Here is a 21,132-nt window from a genome sequence, read left to right on the forward strand (position 1 = left end):
TAGAACTGTAGTATTGAAGGTCTCTCTGCCATCAGCCCCCTGCTCAGCTCCCGTCTCCTAGGTGCATTCAGTGAAGTAGCCTCCACTCTGCAGCCTCCCGCACCATGTTGTTTAGGAACGGCACATTTCCTCTTCGTAAAGAAATCTTTTCTTGCAGCCTGCCTGGCCCGAGCTCCTATTCCTTTTCAGAACGCCGAGTTCGGCATAGCCCTGAAATGACCCCTTCCCTCAAGGCCGGACACATCTCTTAAAGACTATACTCCATGGGTCCCCATTCATTACATCTTACCTCCCAAGAAACACAAAGGAGTTGTCGCGTGATGGGAGGAAACAACGGCCTCCTTCTCCTTCTAGGAATACCCCGTTGCCCAAGGTTACGGGCCTTGTCCAGAAGCAACAGTTGCCCAGGATTTCTTTGCTTTGAGCTCGTGAGACAGCATATCATGTAGGACCGCCGAGAAGGAGACCTGCCTCTCTCTGGTTTGGAAGAGGTTAGCTTTTCTACTCAGCCTTGGAGCACAAAGGCCCAGCCAATTCCCAATGACAGTTTCGAAGGTTACTGGTGCAGGTCTCTCTGCGCTTAGCCCACCGTTCAGCTACAGGCTGTAAAGTGCGTTCAGGGAAGAGCAAGAAAGTCTCCAACGCCCCGCATCTTGTGGGGAAGGAACAGCACATTCTCTCCTCAGTGAAGACGTCCTTTCTTGCAGACTGCCAGGCTGGGACTCCTCTTCCGTCTCAGAACACCGAGTTAGGCATAGCGTTGAAATGACCCCTTCCCTCAACGCTGTACACATCTCTTCAAGAACATAAACCCTGTGTGCCCATTCGTTATACCTCACCGCCCTATGAAACACCGAAGAGCTGTGGCTGGATGGTAGGAAACAGTGGCCGTAGTGTCCTTCGTTCATAATCCGGTTCCAAAAGCCCCCCGTGAAAATCTCTTGCTTTCGAGGGCCTAGGGCATACCAAGGGCTGCCAAACACAGCTAAAGGAGGCGAAATAAGAGAAGCAGAACTTGCTCCTGAGAAACTCGTACATACACTGAACCCAAAGCATGCCTCGTCGTGGAGACCGAAGGCCTCCCCAGCTCAGATTTTGGGCCCTGGAACACAGTGCTAACCGCTGCCTTCAAGGAGAGGTAGGCAAGGAATGTTTTCAAGTCTCGCCTGCCTCTCAGGGCCTGTTCAGCTTGAGTGGAAAATATCCACAGCCTGCCCGAACGTCCTGCCGAGCAGCGAGTTGTACTGGAGTGTAGCAAACGCTTCCAAGTTGTCTGAGGGAAACGAGGCCATTGCTGTGGTGTGAACGGCCTTCACTGCCACTCTTTTGGAGCACAGTGCTCTCTGGGCAGGCAGGATAGTTCCTAGAGGAGAAGCGTTTGAACAGACGTCTGCCCTGGTATACTTCCTACATCCGCACATCGAGTGTATCTTTCCTACACTCCAGGCACCAACACGGTGCACAGAACTGCTCTCGATGGCGAGAAACAAGACGCAACATTTCTTCTAGGGGGCTCGTGAGGGGCGAGGCCTCTTGAGGAGTTGGACCCTCGAATGCCGCTGAAACCACTGAGGTTGATTGCCATGTTATGTTAGCGACACATTGAGAGCATTTCAGGTTCATGGAACCCCGTGCAGTGCGCCATGAGAGAAGAAAACGCAGATGCTGCCTTGACAGGGTTAGATTGAATTGCCTCTGTCCCCCCTCCGAAAACTAACTTTCCCAGAGCCAGCACAGCTTCACGTCCCGAGGAACGTTTCTGCTGTGTGCTAGGATACATGAAAGGAAACCTGGGGACGCTGGGAGACTCTGAGCTGTACGCGGCTTGCCAAAGCTTCTAGACCCTTCAGGGGTCAGTGTGGCCCTTCTGGAGAGTGACACAGCATGTTTCCTAATGGAAACCTAGTGTTACATTTCGGGGACTTTCTGCACAACCTTCCTCAGCCGCTTAGCTGGATGTCCTTGCCCAGAAGCGGCAGTGGCCAAGGAGTTCTTTCCCAGGGCCTCGTGAGACAGCATATCATGCAGAACCGCAGAGAAGGAGACCAGCCTTTCTCCGGGTTTTCAGAGGTTCGCTTTTCTGCCTTTGAGCCTTTGAACTCAGAGATCCAGTCAGCTCCCAATGATACTTTAGAACTGTAGTATTGAAGGTCTCTCTGCCATCAGCCCCCTGCTCAGCTCCCGTCTCCTAGGTGCATTCAGTGAAGTAGCCTCCACTCTGCAGCCTCCCGCACCATGTTGTTTAGGAACGGCACATTTCCTCTTCGTAAAGAAATCTTTTCTTGCAGCCTGCCTGGCCCGAGCTCCTATTCCTTTTCAGAACGCCGAGTTCGGCATAGCCCTGAAATGACCCCTTCCCTCAAGGCCGGACACATCTCTTAAAGACTATACTCCATGGGTCCCCATTCATTACATCTTACCTCCCAAGAAACACAAAGGAGTTGTCGCGTGATGGGAGGAAACAACGGCCTCCTTCTCCTTCTAGGAATACCCCGTTGCCCAAGGTTACGGGCCTTGTCCAGAAGCAACAGTTGCCCAGGATTTCTTTGCTTTGAGCTCGTGAGACAGCATATCATGTAGGACCGCCGAGAAGGAGACCTGCCTCTCTCTGGTTTGGAAGAGGTTAGCTTTTCTACTCAGCCTTGGAGCACAAAGGCCCAGCCAATTCCCAATGACAGTTTCGAAGGTTACTGGTGCAGGTCTCTCTGCGCTTAGCCCACCGTTCAGCTACAGGCTGTAAAGTGCGTTCAGGGAAGAGCAAGAAAGTCTCCAACGCCCCGCATCTTGTGGGGAAGGAACAGCACATTCTCTCCTCAGTGAAGACGTCCTTTCTTGCAGACTGCCAGGCTGGGACTCCTCTTCCGTCTCAGAACACCGAGTTAGGCATAGCGTTGAAATGACCCCTTCCCTCAAGGCCGTACACATCTCTTCAAGAACATAAACCCTGTGTGCCCATTCGTTATACCTCACCGCCCTATGAAACACCGAAGAGCTGTGGCTGGATGGTAGGAAACAGTGGCCGTAGTGTCCTTCGTTCATAATCCGGTTCCAAAAGCCCCCCGTGAAAATCTCTTGCTTTCGAGGGCCTAGGGCATACCAAGGGCTGCCAAACACAGCTAAAGGAGGCGAAATAAGAGAAGCAGAACTTGCTCCTGAGAAACTCGTACATACACTGAACCCAAAGCATGCCTCGTCGTGGAGACCGAAGGCCTCCCCAGCTCAGATTTTGGGCCCTGGAACACAGTGCTAACCGCTGCCTTCAAGGAGAGGTAGGCAAGGAATGTTTTCAAGTCTCGCCTGCCTCTCAGGGCCTGTTCAGCTTGAGTGGAAAATATCCACAGCCTGCCCGAACGTCCTGCCGAGCAGCGAGTTGTACTGGAGTGTAGCAAACGCTTCCAAGTTGTCTGAGGGAAACGAGGCCATTGCTGTGGTGTGAACGGCCTTCACTGCCACTCTTTTGGAGCACAGTGCTCTCTGGGCAGGCAGGATAGTTCCTAGAGGAGAAGCGTTTGAACAGACGTCTGCCCTGGTATACTTCCTACATCCGCACATCGAGTGTATCTTTCCTACACTCCAGGCACCAACACGGTGCACAGAACTGCTCTCGATGGCGAGAAACAAGACGCAACATTTCTTCTAGGGGGCTCGTGAGGGGCGAGGCCTCTTGAGGAGTTGGACCCTCGAATGCCGCTGAAACCACTGAGGTTGATTGCCATGTTTAATTTAGCGACACATTGAGAGCATTTCAGGTTCATGGAACCCCGTGCAGTGCGCCATGAGAGAAGAAAACGCAGATGCTGCCTTGACAGGGTTAGATTGAATTGCCTCTGTCCCCCCTCCGAAAACTAACTTTCCCAGAGCCAGCACAGCTTCACGTCCCGAGGAACGTTTCTGCTGTGTGCTAGGATACATGAAAGGAAACCTGGGGACGCTGGGAGACTCTGAGCTGTACGCGGCTTGCCAAAGCTTCTAGACCCTTCAGGGGTCAGTGTGGCCCTTCTGGAGAGTGACACAGCATGTTTCCTAATGGAAACCTAGTGTTACATTTCGGGGACTTTCTGCACAACCTTCCTCAGCCGCTTAGCTGGATGTCCTTGCCCAGAAGCGGCAGTGGCCAAGGAGTTCTTTCCCAGGGGCTCGTGAGACAGCATATCATGCAGAACCGCAGAGAAGGAGACCAGCCTTTCTCCGGGTTTTCAGAGGTTCGCTTTTCTGCCTTTGAGCCTTTGAACTCAGAGATCCAGTCAGCTCCCAATGATACTTTAGAACTGTAGTATTGAAGGTCTCTCTGCCATCAGCCCCCTGCTCAGCTCCCGTCTCCTAGGTGCATTCAGTGAAGTAGCCTCCACTCTGCAGCCTCCCGCACCATGTTGTTTAGGAACGGCACATTTCCTCTTCGTAAAGAAATCTTTTCTTGCAGCCTGCCTGGCCCGAGCTCCTATTCCTTTTCAGAACGCCGAGTTCGGCATAGCCCTGAAATGACCCCTTCCCTCAAGGCCGGACACATCTCTTAAAGACTATACTCCATGGGTCCCCATTCATTACATCTTACCTCCCAAGAAACACAAAGGAGTTGTCGCGTGATGGGAGGAAACAACGGCCTCCTTCTCCTTCTAGGAATACCCCGTTGCCCAAGGTTACGGGCCTTGTCCAGAAGCAACAGTTGCCCAGGATTTCTTTGCTTTGAGCTCGTGAGACAGCATATCATGTAGGACCGCCGAGAAGGAGACCTGCCTCTCTCTGGTTTGGAAGAGGTTAGCTTTTCTACTCAGCCTTGGAGCACAAAGGCCCAGCCAATTCCCAATGACAGTTTCGAAGGTTACTGGTGCAGGTCTCTCTGCGCTTAGCCCACCGTTCAGCTACAGGCTGTAAAGTGCGTTCAGGGAAGAGCAAGAAAGTCTCCAACGCCCCGCATCTTGTGGGGAAGGAACAGCACATTCTCTCCTCAGTGAAGACGTCCTTTCTTGCAGACTGCCAGGCTGGGACTCCTCTTCCGTCTCAGAACACCGAGTTAGGCATAGCGTTGAAATGACCCCTTCCCTCAACGCCGTACACATCTCTTCAAGAACATAAACCCTGTGTGCCCATTCGTTATACCTCACCGCCCTATGAAACACTGAAGAGCTGTGGCTGGATGGTAGGAAACAGTGGCCGTAGTGTCCTTCGTTCATAATCCGGTTCCAAAAGCCCCCCGTGAAAATCTCTTGCTTTCGAGGGCCTAGGACATATCAAAGGCTGCCAAACACAGCTAAAGGAGGCGAAATAAGAGAAGCAGAACTTGCTCCTGAGAAACTCGTACATACACTGAACCCAAAGCATGCCTCGTCGTGGAGACCGAAGGCCTCCCCAGCTCAGATTTTGGGCCCTGGAACACAGTGCTAACCGCTGCCTTCAAGGAGAGGTAGGCAAGGAATGTTTTCAAGTCTCGCCTGCCTCTCAGGGCCTGTTCAGCTTGAGTGGAAAATATCCACAGCCTGCCCGAACGTCCTGCCGTGCAGCGAGTTGTATTGGAGTGTAGCAAACGCTTCCAAGTTGTCTGAGGGAAACGAGGCCATTGCTGTGGTGTGAACGGCCTTCACTGCCACTCTTTTGGAGCACAGTGCTCTCTGGGCAGGCAGTATAGTTCCTAGAGGAGAAGCATTTGAACAGACGTCTGCCCTGGTATACTTCCTACATCCGCACATCGAGTGTATCTTTCCTACGCTCCAGGCACCAACACGGTGCATAGAACTCCTCCTGATGGAGAGACAGAAGATGCAACGTTTCTTCTAAGGGGCTCGTGAGGGGCGAGGCCTCTTGAGGAGTTGGACCCTCGAATGCCGCTGAAACCACTGAGGTTGATTGCCATGTTATGTTAGCGACACATTGAGAGCATTTCAGGTTCATGGAACCCCGTGCAGTGCGCCATGAGAGAAGAAAACGCAGATGCTGCCTTGACAGGGTTAGATTGAATTGCCTCTGTCCCCCCTCCGAAAACTAACTTTCCCAGAGCCAGCACAGCTTCACGTCCCGAGGAACGTTTCTGCTGTGTGCTAGGATACATGAAAGGAAACCTGGGGACGCTGGGAGACTCTGAGCTGTACGCGGCTTGCCAAAGCTTCTAGACCCTTCAGGGGTCAGTGTGGCCCTTCTGGAGAGTGACACAGCATGTTTCCTAATGGAAACCTAGTGTTACATTTCGGGGACTTTCTGCACAACCTTCCTCAGCCGCTTAGCTGGATGTCCTTGCCCAGAAGCGGCAGTGGCCAAGGAGTTCTTTCCCAGGGGCTCGTGAGACAGCATATCATGCAGAACCGCAGAGAAGGAGACCAGCCTTTCTCCGGGTTTTCAGAGGTTCGCTTTTCTGCCTTTGAGCCTTTGAACTCAGAGATCCAGTCAGCTCCCAATGATACTTTAGAACTGTAGTATTGAAGGTCTCTCTGCCATCAGCCCCCTGCTCAGCTCCCGTCTCCTAGGTGCATTCAGTGAAGTAGCCTCCACTCTGCAGCCTCCCGCACCATGTTGTTTAGGAACGGCACATTTCCTCTTCGTAAAGAAATCTTTTCTTGCAGCCTGCCTGGCCCGAGCTCCTATTCCTTTTCAGAACGCCGAGTTTGGCATAGCCCTGAAATGACCCCTTCCCTCAAGGCCGGACACATCTCTTAAAGACTATACTCCATGGGTCCCCATTCATTACATCTTACCTCCCAAGAAACACAAAGGAGTTGTCGCGTGATGGGAGGAAACAACGGCCTCCTTCTCCTTCTAGGAATACCCCGTTGCCCAAGGTTACGGGCCTTGTCCAGAAGCAACAGTTGCCCAGGATTTCTTTGCTTTGAGCTCGTGAGACAGCATATCATGTAGGACCGCCGAGAAGGAGACCTGCCTCTCTCTGGTTTGGAAGAGGTTAGCTTTTCTACTCAGCCTTGGAGCACAAAGGCCCAGCCAATTCCCAATGACAGTTTCGAAGGTTACTGGTGCAGGTCTCTCTGCGCTTAGCCCACCGTTCAGCTACAGGCTGTAAAGTGCGTTCAGGGAAGAGCAAGAAAGTCTCCAACGCCCCGCATCTTGTGGGGAAGGAACAGCACATTCTCTCCTCAGTGAAGACGTCCTTTCTTGCAGACTGCCAGGCTGGGACTCCTCTTCCGTCTCAGAACACCGAGTTAGGCATAGCGTTGAAATGACCCCTTCCCTCAACGCTGTACACATCTCTTCAAGAACATAAACCCTGTGTGCCCATTCGTTATACCTCACCGCCCTATGAAAGACCGAAGAGCTGTGGCTGGATGGTAGGAAACAGTGGCCGTAGTGTCCTTCGTTCATAATCCGGTTCCAAAAGCCCCCCGTGAAAATCTCTTGCTTTCGAGGGCCTAGGGCATACCAAGGGCTGCCAAACACAGCTAAAGGAGGCGAAATAAGAGAAGCAGAACTTGCTCCTGAGAAACTCGTACATACACTGAACCCAAAGCATGCCTCGTCGTGGAGACCGAAGGCCTCCCCAGCTCAGATTTTGGGCCCTGGAACACAGTGCTAACCGCTGCCTTCAAGGAGAGGTAGGCAAGGAATGTTTTCAAGTCTCGCCTGCCTCTCAGGGCCTGTTCAGCTTGAGTGGAAAATATCCACAGCCTGCCCGAACGTCCTGCCGAGCAGCGAGTTGTACTGGAGTGTAGCAAACGCTTCCAAGTTGTCTGAGGGAAACGAGGCCATTGCTGTGGTGTGAACGGCCTTCACTGCCACTCTTTTGGAGCACAGTGCTCTCTGGGCAGGCAGGATAGTTCCTAGAGGAGAAGCGTTTGAACAGACGTCTGCCCTGGTATACTTCCTACATCCGCACATCGAGTGTATCTTTCCTACACTCCAGGCACCAACACGGTGCACAGAACTGCTCTCGATGGCGAGAAACAAGACGCAACATTTCTTCTAGGGGGCTCGTGAGGGGCGAGGCCTCTTGAGGAGTTGGACCCTCGAATGCCGCTGAAACCACTGAGGTTGATTGCCATGTTTAATTTAGCGACACATTGAGAGCATTTCAGGTTCATGGAACCCCGTGCAGTGCGCCATGAGAGAAGAAAACGCAGATGCTGCCTTGACAGGGTTAGATTGAATTGCCTCTGTCCCCCCTCCGAAAACTAACTTTCCCAGAGCCAGCACAGCTTCACGTCCCGAGGAACGTTTCTGCTGTGTGCTAGGATACATGAAAGGAAACCTGGGGACGCTGGGAGACTCTGAGCTGTACGCGGCTTGCCAAAGCTTCTAGACCCTTCAGGGGTCAGTGTGGCCCTTCTGGAGAGTGACACAGCATGTTTCCTAATGGAAACCTAGTGTTACATTTCGGGGACTTTCTGCACAACCTTCCTCAGCCGCTTAGCTGGATGTCCTTGCCCAGAAGCGGCAGTGGCCAAGGAGTTCTTTCCCAGGGGCTCGTGAGACAGCATATCATGCAGAACCGCAGAGAAGGAGACCAGCCTTTCTCCGGGTTTTCAGAGGTTCGCTTTTCTGCCTTTGAGCCTTTGAACTCAGAGATCCAGTCAGCTCCCAATGATACTTTAGAACTGTAGTATTGAAGGTCTCTCTGCCATCAGCCCCCTGCTCAGCTCCCGTCTCCTAGGTGCATTCAGTGAAGTAGCCTCCACTCTGCAGCCTCCCGCACCATGTTGTTTAGGAACGGCACATTTCCTCTTCGTAAAGAAATCTTTTCTTGCAGCCTGCCTGGCCCGAGCTCCTATTCCTTTTCAGAACGCCGAGTTCGGCATAGCCCTGAAATGACCCCTTCCCTCAAGGCCGGACACATCTCTTAAAGACTATACTCCATGGGTCCCCATTCATTACATCTTACCTCCCAAGAAACACAAAGGAGTTGTCGCGTGATGGGAGGAAACAACGGCCTCCTTCTCCTTCTAGGAATACCCCGTTGCCCAAGGTTACGGGCCTTGTCCAGAAGCAACAGTTGCCCAGGATTTCTTTGCTTTGAGCTCGTGAGACAGCATATCATGTAGGACCGCCGAGAAGGAGACCTGCCTCTCTCTGGTTTGGAAGAGGTTAGCTTTTCTACTCAGCCTTGGAGCACAAAGGCCCAGCCAATTCCCAATGACAGTTTCGAAGGTTACTGGTGCAGGTCTCTCTGCGCTTAGCCCACCGTTCAGCTACAGGCTGTAAAGTGCGTTCAGGGAAGAGCAAGAAAGTCTCCAACGCCCCGCATCTTGTGGGGAAGGAACAGCACATTCTCTCCTCAGTGAAGACGTCCTTTCTTGCAGACTGCCAGGCTGGGACTCCTCTTCCGTCTCAGAACACCGAGTTAGGCATAGCGTTGAAATGACCCCTTCCCTCAAGGCCGTACACATCTCTTCAAGAACATAAACCCTGTGTGCCCATTCGTTATACCTCACCGCCCTATGAAACACCGAAGAGCTGTGGCTGGATGGTAGGAAACAGTGGCCGTAGTGTCCTTCGTTCATAATCCGGTTCCAAAAGCCCCCCGTGAAAATCTCTTGCTTTCGAGGGCCTAGGGCATACCAAGGGCTGCCAAACACAGCTAAAGGAGGCGAAATAAGAGAAGCAGAACTTGCTCCTGAGAAACTCGTACATACACTGAACCCAAAGCATGCCTCGTCGTGGAGACCGAAGGCCTCCCCAGCTCAGATTTTGGGCCCTGGAACACAGTGCTAACCGCTGCCTTCAAGGAGAGGTAGGCAAGGAATGTTTTCAAGTCTCGCCTGCCTCTCAGGGCCTGTTCAGCTTGAGTGGAAAATATCCACAGCCTGCCCGAACGTCCTGCCGTGCAGCGAGTTGTACTGGAGTGTAGCAAACGCTTCCAAGTTGTCTGAGGGAAACGAGGCCATTGCTGTGGTGTGAACGGCCTTCACTGCCACTCTTTTGGAGCACAGTGCTCTCTGGGCAGGCAGTATAGTTCCTAGAGGAGAAGCATTTGAACAGACGTCTGCCCTGGTATACTTCCTACATCCGCACATCGAGTGTATCTTTCCTACGCTCCAGGCACCAACACGGTGCATAGAACTCCTCCTGATGGAGAGACAGAAGATGCAACGTTTCTTCTAGGGGGCTCGTGAGGGGCGAGGCCTCTTGAGGAGTTGGACCCTCGAATGCCGCTGAAACCACTGAGGTTGATTGCCATGTTATGTTAGCGACACATTGAGAGCATTTCAGGTTCATGGAAACCCGTGCAGTGCGCCATGAGAGAAGAAAACGCAGATGCTGCCTTGACAGGGTTAGATTGAATTGCCTCTGTCCCCCCTCCGAAAACTAACTTTCCCAGAGCCAGCACAGCTTCACGTCCCGAGGAACGTTTCTGCTGTGTGCTAGGATACATGAAAGGAAACCTGGGGACGCTGGGAGACTCTGAGCTGTACGCGGCTTGCCAAAGCTTCTAGACCCTTCAGGGGTCAGTGTGGCCCTTCTGGAGAGTGACACAGCATGTTTCCTAATGGAAACCTAGTGTTACATTTCGGGGACTTTCTGCACAACCTTCCTCAGCCGCTTAGCTGGATGTCCTTGCCCAGAAGCGGCAGTGGCCAAGGAGTTCTTTCCCAGGGGCTCGTGAGACAGCATATCATGCAGAACCGCAGAGAAGGAGACCAGCCTTTCTCTGGGTTTTCAGAGGTTTGCTTTTCTGCCTTTGAGCCTTTGAACTCAGAGATCCAGTCAGCTCCCAATGATACTTTAGAACTGTAGTACTGAAGGTCTCTCTGCCATCAGCCCCCTGCTCAGCTCCCGTCTCCTAGGTGCATTCAGTGAAGTAGCCTCCACTCTGCAGCCTCCCGCACCATGTTGTTTAGGAACGGCACATTTCCTCTTCGTAAAGAAATCTTTTCTTGCAGCCTGCCTGGCCCGAGCTCCTATTCCTTTTCAGAACGCCGAGTTCGGCATAGCCCTGAAATGACCCCTTCCCTCAAGGCCGGACACATCTCTTAAAGACTATACTCCATGGGTCCCCATTCATTACATCTTACCTCCCAAGAAACACAAAGGAGTTGTCGCGTGATGGGAGGAAACAACGGCCTCCTTCTCCTTCTAGGAATACCCCGTTGCCCAAGGTTACGGGCCTTGTCCAGAAGCAACAGTTGCCCAGGATTTCTTTGCTTTGAGCTCGTGAGACAGCATATCATGTAGGACCGCCGAGAAGGAGACCTGCCTCTCTCTGGTTTGGAAGAGGTTAGCTTTTCTACTCAGCCTTGGAGCACAAAGGCCCAGCCAATTCCCAATGACAGTTTCGAAGGTTACTGGTGCAGGTCTCTCTGCGCTTAGCCCACCGTTCAGCTACAGGCTGTAAAGTGCGTTCAGGGAAGAGCAAGAAAGTCTCCAACGCCCCGCATCTTGTGGGGAAGGAACAGCACATTCTCTCCTCAGTGAAGACGTCCTTTCTTGCAGACTGCCAGGCTGGGACTCCTCTTCCGTCTCAGAACACCGAGTTAGGCATAGCGTTGAAATGACCCCTTCCCTCAACGCTGTACACATCTCTTCAAGAACATAAACCCTGTGTGCCCATTCGTTATACCTCACCGCCCTATGAAAGACCGAAGAGCTGTGGCTGGATGGTAGGAAACAGTGGCCGTAGTGTCCTTCGTTCATAATCCGGTTCCAAAAGCCCCCCGTGAAAATCTCTTGCTTTCGAGGGCCTAGGGCATACCAAGGGCTGCCAAACACAGCTAAAGGAGGCGAAATAAGAGAAGCAGAACTTGCTCCTGAGAAACTCGTACATACACTGAACCCAAAGCATGCCTCGTCGTGGAGACCGAAGGCCTCCCCAGCTCAGATTTTGGGCCCTGGAACACAGTGCTAACCGCTGCCTTCAAGGAGAGGTAGGCAAGGAATGTTTTCAAGTCTCGCCTGCCTCTCAGGGCCTGTTCAGCTTGAGTGGAAAATATCCACAGCCTGCCCGAACGTCCTGCCGAGCAGCGAGTTGTACTGGAGTGTAGCAAACGCTTCCAAGTTGTCTGAGGGAAACGAGGCCATTGCTGTGGTGTGAACGGCCTTCACTGCCACTCTTTTGGAGCACAGTGCTCTCTGGGCAGGCAGGATAGTTCCTAGAGGAGAAGCGTTTGAACAGACGTCTGCCCTGGTATACTTCCTACATCCGCACATCGAGTGTATCTTTCCTACACTCCAGGCACCAACACGGTGCACAGAACTGCTCTCGATGGCGAGAAACAAGACGCAACATTTCTTCTAGGGGGCTCGTGAGGGGCGAGGCCTCTTGAGGAGTTGGACCCTCGAATGCCGCTGAAACCACTGAGGTTGATTGCCATGTTATGTTAGCGACACATTGAGAGCATTTCAGGTTCATGGAACCCCGTGCAGTGCGCCATGAGAGAAGAAAACGCAGATGCTGCCTTGACAGGGTTAGATTGAATTGCCTCTGTCCCCCCTCCGAAAACTAACTTTCCCAGAGCCAGCACAGCTTCACGTCCCGAGGAACGTTTCTGCTGTGTGCTAGGATACATGAAAGGAAACCTGGGGACGCTGGGAGACTCTGAGCTGTACGCGGCTTGCCAAAGCTTCTAGACCCTTCAGGGGTCAGTGTGGCCCTTCTGGAGAGTGACACAGCATGTTTCCTAATGGAAACCTAGTGTTACATTTCGGGGACTTTCTGCACAACCTTCCTCAGCCGCTTAGCTGGATGTCCTTGCCCAGAAGCGGCAGTGGCCAAGGAGTTCTTTCCCAGGGGCTCGTGAGACAGCATATCATGCAGAACCGCAGAGAAGGAGACCAGCCTTTCTCCGGGTTTTCAGAGGTTCGCTTTTCTGCCTTTGAGCCTTTGAACTCAGAGATCCAGTCAGCTCCCAATGATACTTTAGAACTGTAGTATTGAAGGTCTCTCTGCCATCAGCCCCCTGCTCAGCTCCCGTCTCCTAGGTGCATTCAGTGAAGTAGCCTCCACTCTGCAGCCTCCCGCACCATGTTGTTTAGGAACGGCACATTTCCTCTTCGTAAAGAAATCTTTTCTTGCAGCCTGCCTGGCCCGAGCTCCTATTCCTTTTCAGAACGCCGAGTTCGGCATAGCCCTGAAATGACCCCTTCCCTCAAGGCCGGACACATCTCTTAAAGACTATACTCCATGGGTCCCCATTCATTACATCTTACCTCCCAAGAAACACAAAGGAGTTGTCGCGTGATGGGAGGAAACAACGGCCTCCTTCTCCTTCTAGGAATACCCCGTTGCCCAAGGTTACGGGCCTTGTCCAGAAGCAACAGTTGCCCAGGATTTCTTTGCTTTGAGCTCGTGAGACAGCATATCATGTAGGACCGCCGAGAAGGAGACCTGCCTCTCTCTGGTTTGGAAGAGGTTAGCTTTTCTACTCAGCCTTGGAGCACAAAGGCCCAGCCAATTCCCAATGACAGTTTCGAAGGTTACTGGTGCAGGTCTCTCTGCGCTTAGCCCACCGTTCAGCTACAGGCTGTAAAGTGCGTTCAGGGAAGAGCAAGAAAGTCTCCAACGCCCCGCATCTTGTGGGGAAGGAACAGCACATTCTCTCCTCAGTGAAGACGTCCTTTCTTGCAGACTGCCAGGCTGGGACTCCTCTTCCGTCTCAGAACACCGAGTTAGGCATAGCGTTGAAATGACCCCTTCCCTCAACGCTGTACACATCTCTTCAAGAACATAAACCCTGTGTGCCCATTCGTTATACCTCACCGCCCTATGAAACACCGAAGAGCTGTGGCTGGATGGTAGGAAACAGTGGCCGTAGTGTCCTTCGTTCATAATCCGGTTCCAAAAGCCCCCCGTGAAAATCTCTTGCTTTCGAGGGCCTAGGGCATACCAAGGGCTGCCAAACACAGCTAAAGGAGGCGAAATAAGAGAAGCAGAACTTGCTCCTGAGAAACTCGTACATACACTGAACCCAAAGCATGCCTCGTCGTGGAGACCGAAGGCCTCCCCAGCTCAGATTTTGGGCCCTGGAACACAGTGCTAACCGCTGCCTTCAAGGAGAGGTAGGCAAGGAATGTTTTCAAGTCTCGCCTGCCTCTCAGGGCCTGTTCAGCTTGAGTGGAAAATATCCACAGCCTGCCCGAACGTCCTGCCGAGCAGCGAGTTGTACTGGAGTGTAGCAAACGCTTCCAAGTTGTCTGAGGGAAACGAGGCCATTGCTGTGGTGTGAACGGCCTTCACTGCCACTCTTTTGGAGCACAGTGCTCTCTGGGCAGGCAGGATAGTTCCTAGAGGAGAAGCGTTTGAACAGACGTCTGCCCTGGTATACTTCCTACATCCGCACATCGAGTGTATCTTTCCTACACTCCAGGCACCAACACGGTGCACAGAACTGCTCTCGATGGCGAGAAACAAGACGCAACATTTCTTCTAGGGGGCTCGTGAGGGGCGAGGCCTCTTGAGGAGTTGGACCCTCGAATGCCGCTGAAACCACTGAGGTTGATTGCCATGTTATGTTAGCGACACATTGAGAGCATTTCAGGTTCATGGAACCCCGTGCAGTGCGCCATGAGAGAAGAAAACGCAGATGCTGCCTTGACAGGGTTAGATTGAATTGCCTCTGTCCCCCCTCCGAAAACTAACTTTCCCAGAGCCAGCACAGCTTCACGTCCCGAGGAACGTTTCTGCTGTGTGCTAGGATACATGAAAGGAAACCTGGGGACGCTGGGAGACTCTGAGCTGTACGCGGCTTGCCAAAGCTTCTAGACCCTTCAGGGGTCAGTGTGGCCCTTCTGGAGAGTGACACAGCATGTTTCCTAATGGAAACCTAGTGTTACATTTCGGGGACTTTCTGCACAACCTTCCTCAGCCGCTTAGCTGGATGTCCTTGCCCAGAAGCGGCAGTGGCCAAGGAGTTCTTTCCCAGGGGCTCGTGAGACAGCATATCATGCAGAACCGCAGAGAAGGAGACCAGCCTTTCTCCGGGTTTTCAGAGGTTCGCTTTTCTGCCTTTGAGCCTTTGAACTCAGAGATCCAGTCAGCTCCCAATGATACTTTAGAACTGTAGTATTGAAGGTCTCTCTGCCATCAGCCCCCTGCTCAGCTCCCGTCTCCTAGGTGCATTCAGTGAAGTAGCCTCCACTCTGCAGCCTCCCGCACCATGTTGTTTAGGAACGGCACATTTCCTCTTCGTAAAGAAATCTTTTCTTGCAGCCTGCCTGGCCCGAGCTCCTATTCCTTTTCAGAACGCCGAGTTCGGCATAGCCCTGAAATGACCCCTTCCCTCAAGGCCGGACACATCTCTTAAAGACTATACTCCATGGGTCCCCATTCATTACATCTTACCTCCCAAGAAACACAAAGGAGTTGTCGCGTGATGGGAGGAAACAACGGCCTCCTTCTCCTTCTAGGAATACCCCGTTGCCCAAGGTTACGGGCCTTGTCCAGAAGCAACAGTTGCCCAGGATTTCTTTGCTTTGAGCTCGTGAGACAGCATATCATGTAGGACCGCCGAGAAGGAGACCTGCCTCTCTCTGGTTTGGAAGAGGTTAGCTTTTCTACTCAGCCTTGGAGCACAAAGGCCCAGCCAATTCCCAATGACAGTTTCGAAGGTTACTGGTGCAGGTCTCTCTGCGCTTAGCCCACCGTTCAGCTACAGGCTGTAAAGTGCGTTCAGGGAAGAGCAAGAAAGTCTCCAACGCCCCGCATCTTGTGGGGAAGGAACAGCACATTCTCTCCTCAGTGAAGACGTCCTTTCTTGCAGACTGCCAGGCTGGGACTCCTCTTCCGTCTCAGAACACCGAGTTAGGCATAGCGTTGAAATGACCCCTTCCCTCAACGCTGTACACATCTCTTCAAGAACATAAACCCTGTGTGCCCATTCGTTATACCTCACCGCCCTATGAAAGACCGAAGAGCTGTGGCTGGATGGTAGGAAACAGTGGCCGTAGTGTCCTTCGTTCATAATCCGGTTCCAAAAGCCCCCCGTGAAAATCTCTTGCTTTCGAGGGCCTAGGGCATACCAAGGGCTGCCAAACACAGCTAAAGGAGGCGAAATAAGAGAAGCAGAACTTGCTCCTGAGAAACTCGTACATACACTGAACCCAAAGCATGCCTCGTCGTGGAGACCGAAGGCCTCCCCAGCTCAGATTTTGGGCCCTGGAACACAGTGCTAACCGCTGCCTTCAAGGAGAGGTAGGCAAGGAATGTTTTCAAGTCTCGCCTGCCTCTCAGGGCCTGTTCAGCTTGAGTGGAAAATATCCACAGCCTGCCCGAACGTCCTGCCGAGCAGCGAGTTGTACTGGAGTGTAGCAAACGCTTCCAAGTTGTCTGAGGGAAACGAGGCCATTGCTGTGGTGTGAACGGCCTTCACTGCCACTCTTTTGGAGCACAGTGCTCTCTGGGCAGGCAGGATAGTTCCTAGAGGAGAAGCGTTTGAACAGACGTCTGCCCTGGTATACTTCCTACATCCGCACATCGAGTGTATCTTTCCTACACTCCAGGCACCAACACGGTGCACAGAACTGCTCTCGATGGCGAGAAACAAGACGCAACATTTCTTCTAGGGGGCTCGTGAGGGGCGAGGCCTCTTGAGGAGTTGGACCCTCGAATGCCGCTGAAACCACTGAGGTTGATTGCCATGTTATGTTAGCGACACATTGAGAGCATTTCAGGTTCATGGAACCCCGTGCAGTGCGCCATGAGAGAAGAAAACGCAGATGCTGCCTTGACAGGGTTAGATTGAATTGCCTCTGTCCCCCCTCCGAAAACTAACTTTCCCAGAGCCAGCACAGCTTCACGTCCCGAGGAACGTTTCTGCTGTGTGCTAGGATACATGAAAGGAAACCTGGGGACGCTGGGAGACTCTGAGCTGTACGCGGCTTGCCAAAGCTTCTAGACCCTTCAGGGGTCAGTGTGGCCCTTCTGGAGAGTGACACAGCATGTTTCCTAATGGAAACCTAGTGTTACATTTCGGGGACTTTCTGCACAACCTTCCTCAGCCGCTTAGCTGGATGTCCTTGCCCAGAAGCGGCAGTGGCCAAGGAGTTCTTTCCCAGGGGCTCGTGAGACAGCATATCATGCAGAACCGCAGAGAAGGAGACCAGCCTTTCTCCGGGTTTTCAGAGGTTCGCTTTTCTGCCTTTGAGCCTTTGAACTCAGAGATCCAGTCAGCTCCCAATGATACTTTAGAACTGTAGTATTGAAGGTCTCTCTGCCATCAGCCCCCTGCTCAGCTCCCGTCTCCTAGGTGCATTCAGTGAAGTAGCCTCCACTCTGCAGCCTCCCGCACCATGTTGTTTAGGAACGGCACATTTCCTCTTCGTAAAGAAATCTTTTCTTGCAGCCTGCCTGGCCCGAGCTCCTATTCCTTTTCAGAACGCCGAGTTCGGCATAGCCCTGAAATGACCCCTTCCCTCAAGGCCGGACACATCTCTTAAAGACTATACTCCATGGGTCCCCATTCATTACATCTTACCTCCCAAGAAACACAAAGGAGTTGTCGCGTGATGGGAGGAAACAACGGCCTCCTTCTCCTTCTAGGAATACCCCGTTGCCCAAGGTTACGGGCCTTGTCCAGAAGCAACAGTTGCCCAGGATTTCTTTGCTTTGAGCTCGTGAGACAGCATATCATGTAGGACCGCCGAGAAGGAGACCTGCCTCTCTCTGGTTTGGAAGAGGTTAGCTTTTCTACTCAGCCTTGGAGCACAAAGGCCCAGCCAATTCCCAATGACAGTTTCGAAGGTTACTGGTGCAGGTCTCTCTGCGCTTAGCCCACCGTTCAGCTACAGGCTGTAAAGTGCGTTCAGGGAAGAGCAAGAAAGTCTCCAACGCCCCGCATCTTGTGGGGAAGGAACAGCACATTCTCTCCTCAGTGAAGACGTCCTTTCTTGCAGACTGCCAGGCTGGGACTCCTCTTCCGTCTCAGAACACCGAGTTAGGCATAGCGTTGAAATGACCCCTTCCCTCAACGCCGTACACATCTCTTCAAGAACATAAACCCTGTGTGCCCATTCGTTATACCTCACCGCCCTATGAAACACTGAAGAGCTGTGGCTGGATGGTAGGAAACAGTGGCCGTAGTGTCCTTCGTTCATAATCCGGTTCCAAAAGCCCCCCGTGAAAATCTCTTGCTTTCGAGGGCCTAGGGCATATCAAAGGCTGCCAAACACAGCTAAAGGAGGCGAAATAAGAGAAGCAGAACTTGCTCCTGAGAAACTCGTACATACACTGAACCCAAAGCATGCCTCGTCGTGGAGACCGAAGGCCTCCCCAGCTCAGATTTTGGGCCCTGGAACACAGTGCTAACCGCTGCCTTCAAGGAGAGGTAGGCAAGGAATGTTTTCAAGTCTCGCCTGCCTCTCAGGGCCTGTTCAGCTTGAGTGGAAAATATCCACAGCCTGCCCGAACGTCCTGCCGAGCAGCGAGTTGTATTGGAGTGTAGCAAACGCTTCCAAGTTGTCTGAGGGAAACGAGGCCATTGCTGTGGTGTGAACGGCCTTCACTGCCACTCTTTTGGAGCACAGTGCTCTCTGGGCAGGCAGTATAGTTCCTAGAGGAGAAGCATTTGAACAGACGTCTGCCCTGGTATACTTCCTACATCCGCACATCGAGTGTATCTTTCCTACGCTCCAGGCACCAACACGGTGCATAGAACTCCTCCTGATGGAGAGACAGAAGATGCAACGTTTCTTCTAAGGGGCTCGTGAGGGGCGAGGCCTCTTGAGGAGTTGGACCCTCGAATGCCGCTGAAACCACTGAGGTTGATTGCCATGTTATGTTAGCGACACATTGAGAGCATTTCAGGTTCATGGAACCCCGTGCAGTGCGCCATGAGAGAAGAAAACGCAGATGCTGCCTTGACAGGGTTAGATTGAATTGCCTCTGTCCCCCCTCCGAAAACTAACTTTCCCAGAGCCAGCACAGCTTCACGTCCCGAGGAACGTTTCTGCTGTGTGCTAGGATACATGAAAGGAAACCTGGGGACGCTGGGAGACTCTGAGCTGTACGCGGCTTGCCAAAGCTTCTAGACCCTTCAGGGGTCAGTGTGGCCCTTCTGGAGAGTGACACAGCATGTTTCCTAATGGAAACCTAGTGTTACATTTCGGGGACTTTCTGCACAACCTTCCTCAGCCGCTTAGCTGGATGTCCTTGCCCAGAAGCGGCAGTGGCCAAGGAGTTCTTTCCCAGGGGCTCGTGAGACAGCATATCATGCAGAACCGCAGAGAAGGAGACCAGCCTTTCTCCGGGTTTTCAGAGGTTCGCTTTTCTGCCTTTGAGCCTTTGAACTCAGAGATCCAGTCAGCTCCCAATGATACTTTAGAACTGTAGTATTGAAGGTCTCTCTGCCATCAGCCCCCTGCTCAGCTCCCGTCTCCTAGGTGCATTCAGTGAAGTAGCCTCCACTCTGCAGCCTCCCGCACCATGTTGTTTAGGAACGGCACATTTCCTCTTCGTAAAGAAATCTTTTCTTGCAGCCTGCCTGGCCCGAGCTCCTATTCCTTTTCAGAACGCCGAGTTCGGCATAGCCCTGAAATGACCCCTTCCCTCAAGGCCGGACACATCTCTTAAAGACTATACTCCATGGGTCCCCATTCATTACATCTTACCTCCCAAGAAACACAAAGGAGTTGTCGCGTGATGGGAGGAAACAACGGCCTCCTTCTCCTTCTAGGAATACCCCGTTGCCCAAGGTTACGGGCCTTGTCCAGAAGCAACAGTTGCCCAGGATTTCTTTGCTTTGAGCTCGTGAGACAGCATATCATGTAGGACCGCCGAGAAGGAGACCTGCCTCTCTCTGGTTTGGAAGAGGTTAGCTTTTCTACTCAGCCTTGGAGCACAAAGGCCCAGCCAATTCCCAATGACAGTTTCGAAGGTTACTGGTGCAGGTCTCTCTGCGCTTAGCCCACCGTTCAGCTACAGGCTGTAAAGTGCGTTCAGGGAAGAGCAAGAAAGTCTCCAACGCCCCGCATCTTGTGGGGAAGGAACAGCACATTCTCTCCTCAGTGAAGACGTCCTTTCTTGCAGACTGCCAGGCTGGGACTCCTCTTCCGTCTCAGAACACCGAGTTAGGCATAGCGTTGAAATGACCCCTTCCCTCAACGCTGTACACATCTCTTCAAGAACATAAACCCTGTGTGCCCATTCGTTATACCTCACCGCCCTATGAAACACCGAAGAGCTGTGGCTGGATGGTAGGAAACAGTGGCCGTAGTGTCCTTCGTTCATAATCCGGTTCCAAAAGCCCCCCGTGAAAATCTCTTGCTTTCGAGGGCCTAGGGCATACCAAGGGCTGCCAAACACAGCTAAAGGAGGCGAAATAAGAGAAGCAGAACTTGCTCCTGAGAAACTCGTACATACACTGAACCCAAAGCATGCCTCGTCGTGGAGACCGAAGGCCTCCCCAGCTCAGATTTTGGGCCCTGGAACACAGTGCTAACCGCTGCCTTCAAGGAGAGGTAGGCAAGGAATGTTTTCAAGTCTCGCCTGCCTCTCAGGGCCTGTTCAGCTTGAGTGGAAAATATCCACAGCCTGCCCGAACGTCCTGCCGAGCAGCGAGTTGTACTGGAGTGTAGCAAACGCTTCCAAGTTGTCTGAGGGAAACGAGGCCATTGCTGTGGTGTGAACGGCCTTCACTGCCACTCTTTTGGAGCACAGTGCTCTCTGGGCAGGCAGGATAGTTCCTAGAGGAGAAGCGTTTGAACAGACGTCTGCCCTGGTATACTTCCTACATCCGCACATCGAGTGTATCTTTCCTACACTCCAGGCACCAACACGGTGCACAGAACTGCTCTCGATGGCGAGAAACAAGACGCAACATTTCTTCTAGGGGGCTCGTGAGGGGCGAGGCCTCTTGAGGAGTTGGACCCTCGAATGCCGCTGAAACCACTGAGGTTGATTGCCATGTTATGTTAGCGACACATTGAGAGCATTTCAGGTTCATGGAACCCCGTGCAGTGCGCCATGAGAGAAGAAAACGCAGATGCTGCCTTGACAGGGTTAGATTGAATTGCCTCTGTCCCCCCTCCGAAAACTAACTTTCCCAGAGCCAGCACAGCTTCACGTCCCGAGGAACGTTTCTGCTGTGTGCTAGGATACATGAAAGGAAACCTGGGGACGCTGGGAGACTCTGAGCTGTACGCGGCTTGCCAAAGCTTCTAGACCCTTCAGGGGTCAGTGTGGCCCTTCTGGAGAGTGACACAGCATGTTTCCTAATGGAAACCTAGTGTTACATTTCGGGGACTTTCTGCACAACCTTCCTCAGCCGCTTA

Source organism: Balaenoptera ricei, chromosome 8, assembly GCF_028023285.1.
Source record: "Balaenoptera ricei isolate mBalRic1 chromosome 8, mBalRic1.hap2, whole genome shotgun sequence".
Lineage (NCBI taxonomy): Eukaryota > Metazoa > Chordata > Mammalia > Artiodactyla > Balaenopteridae > Balaenoptera > Balaenoptera ricei.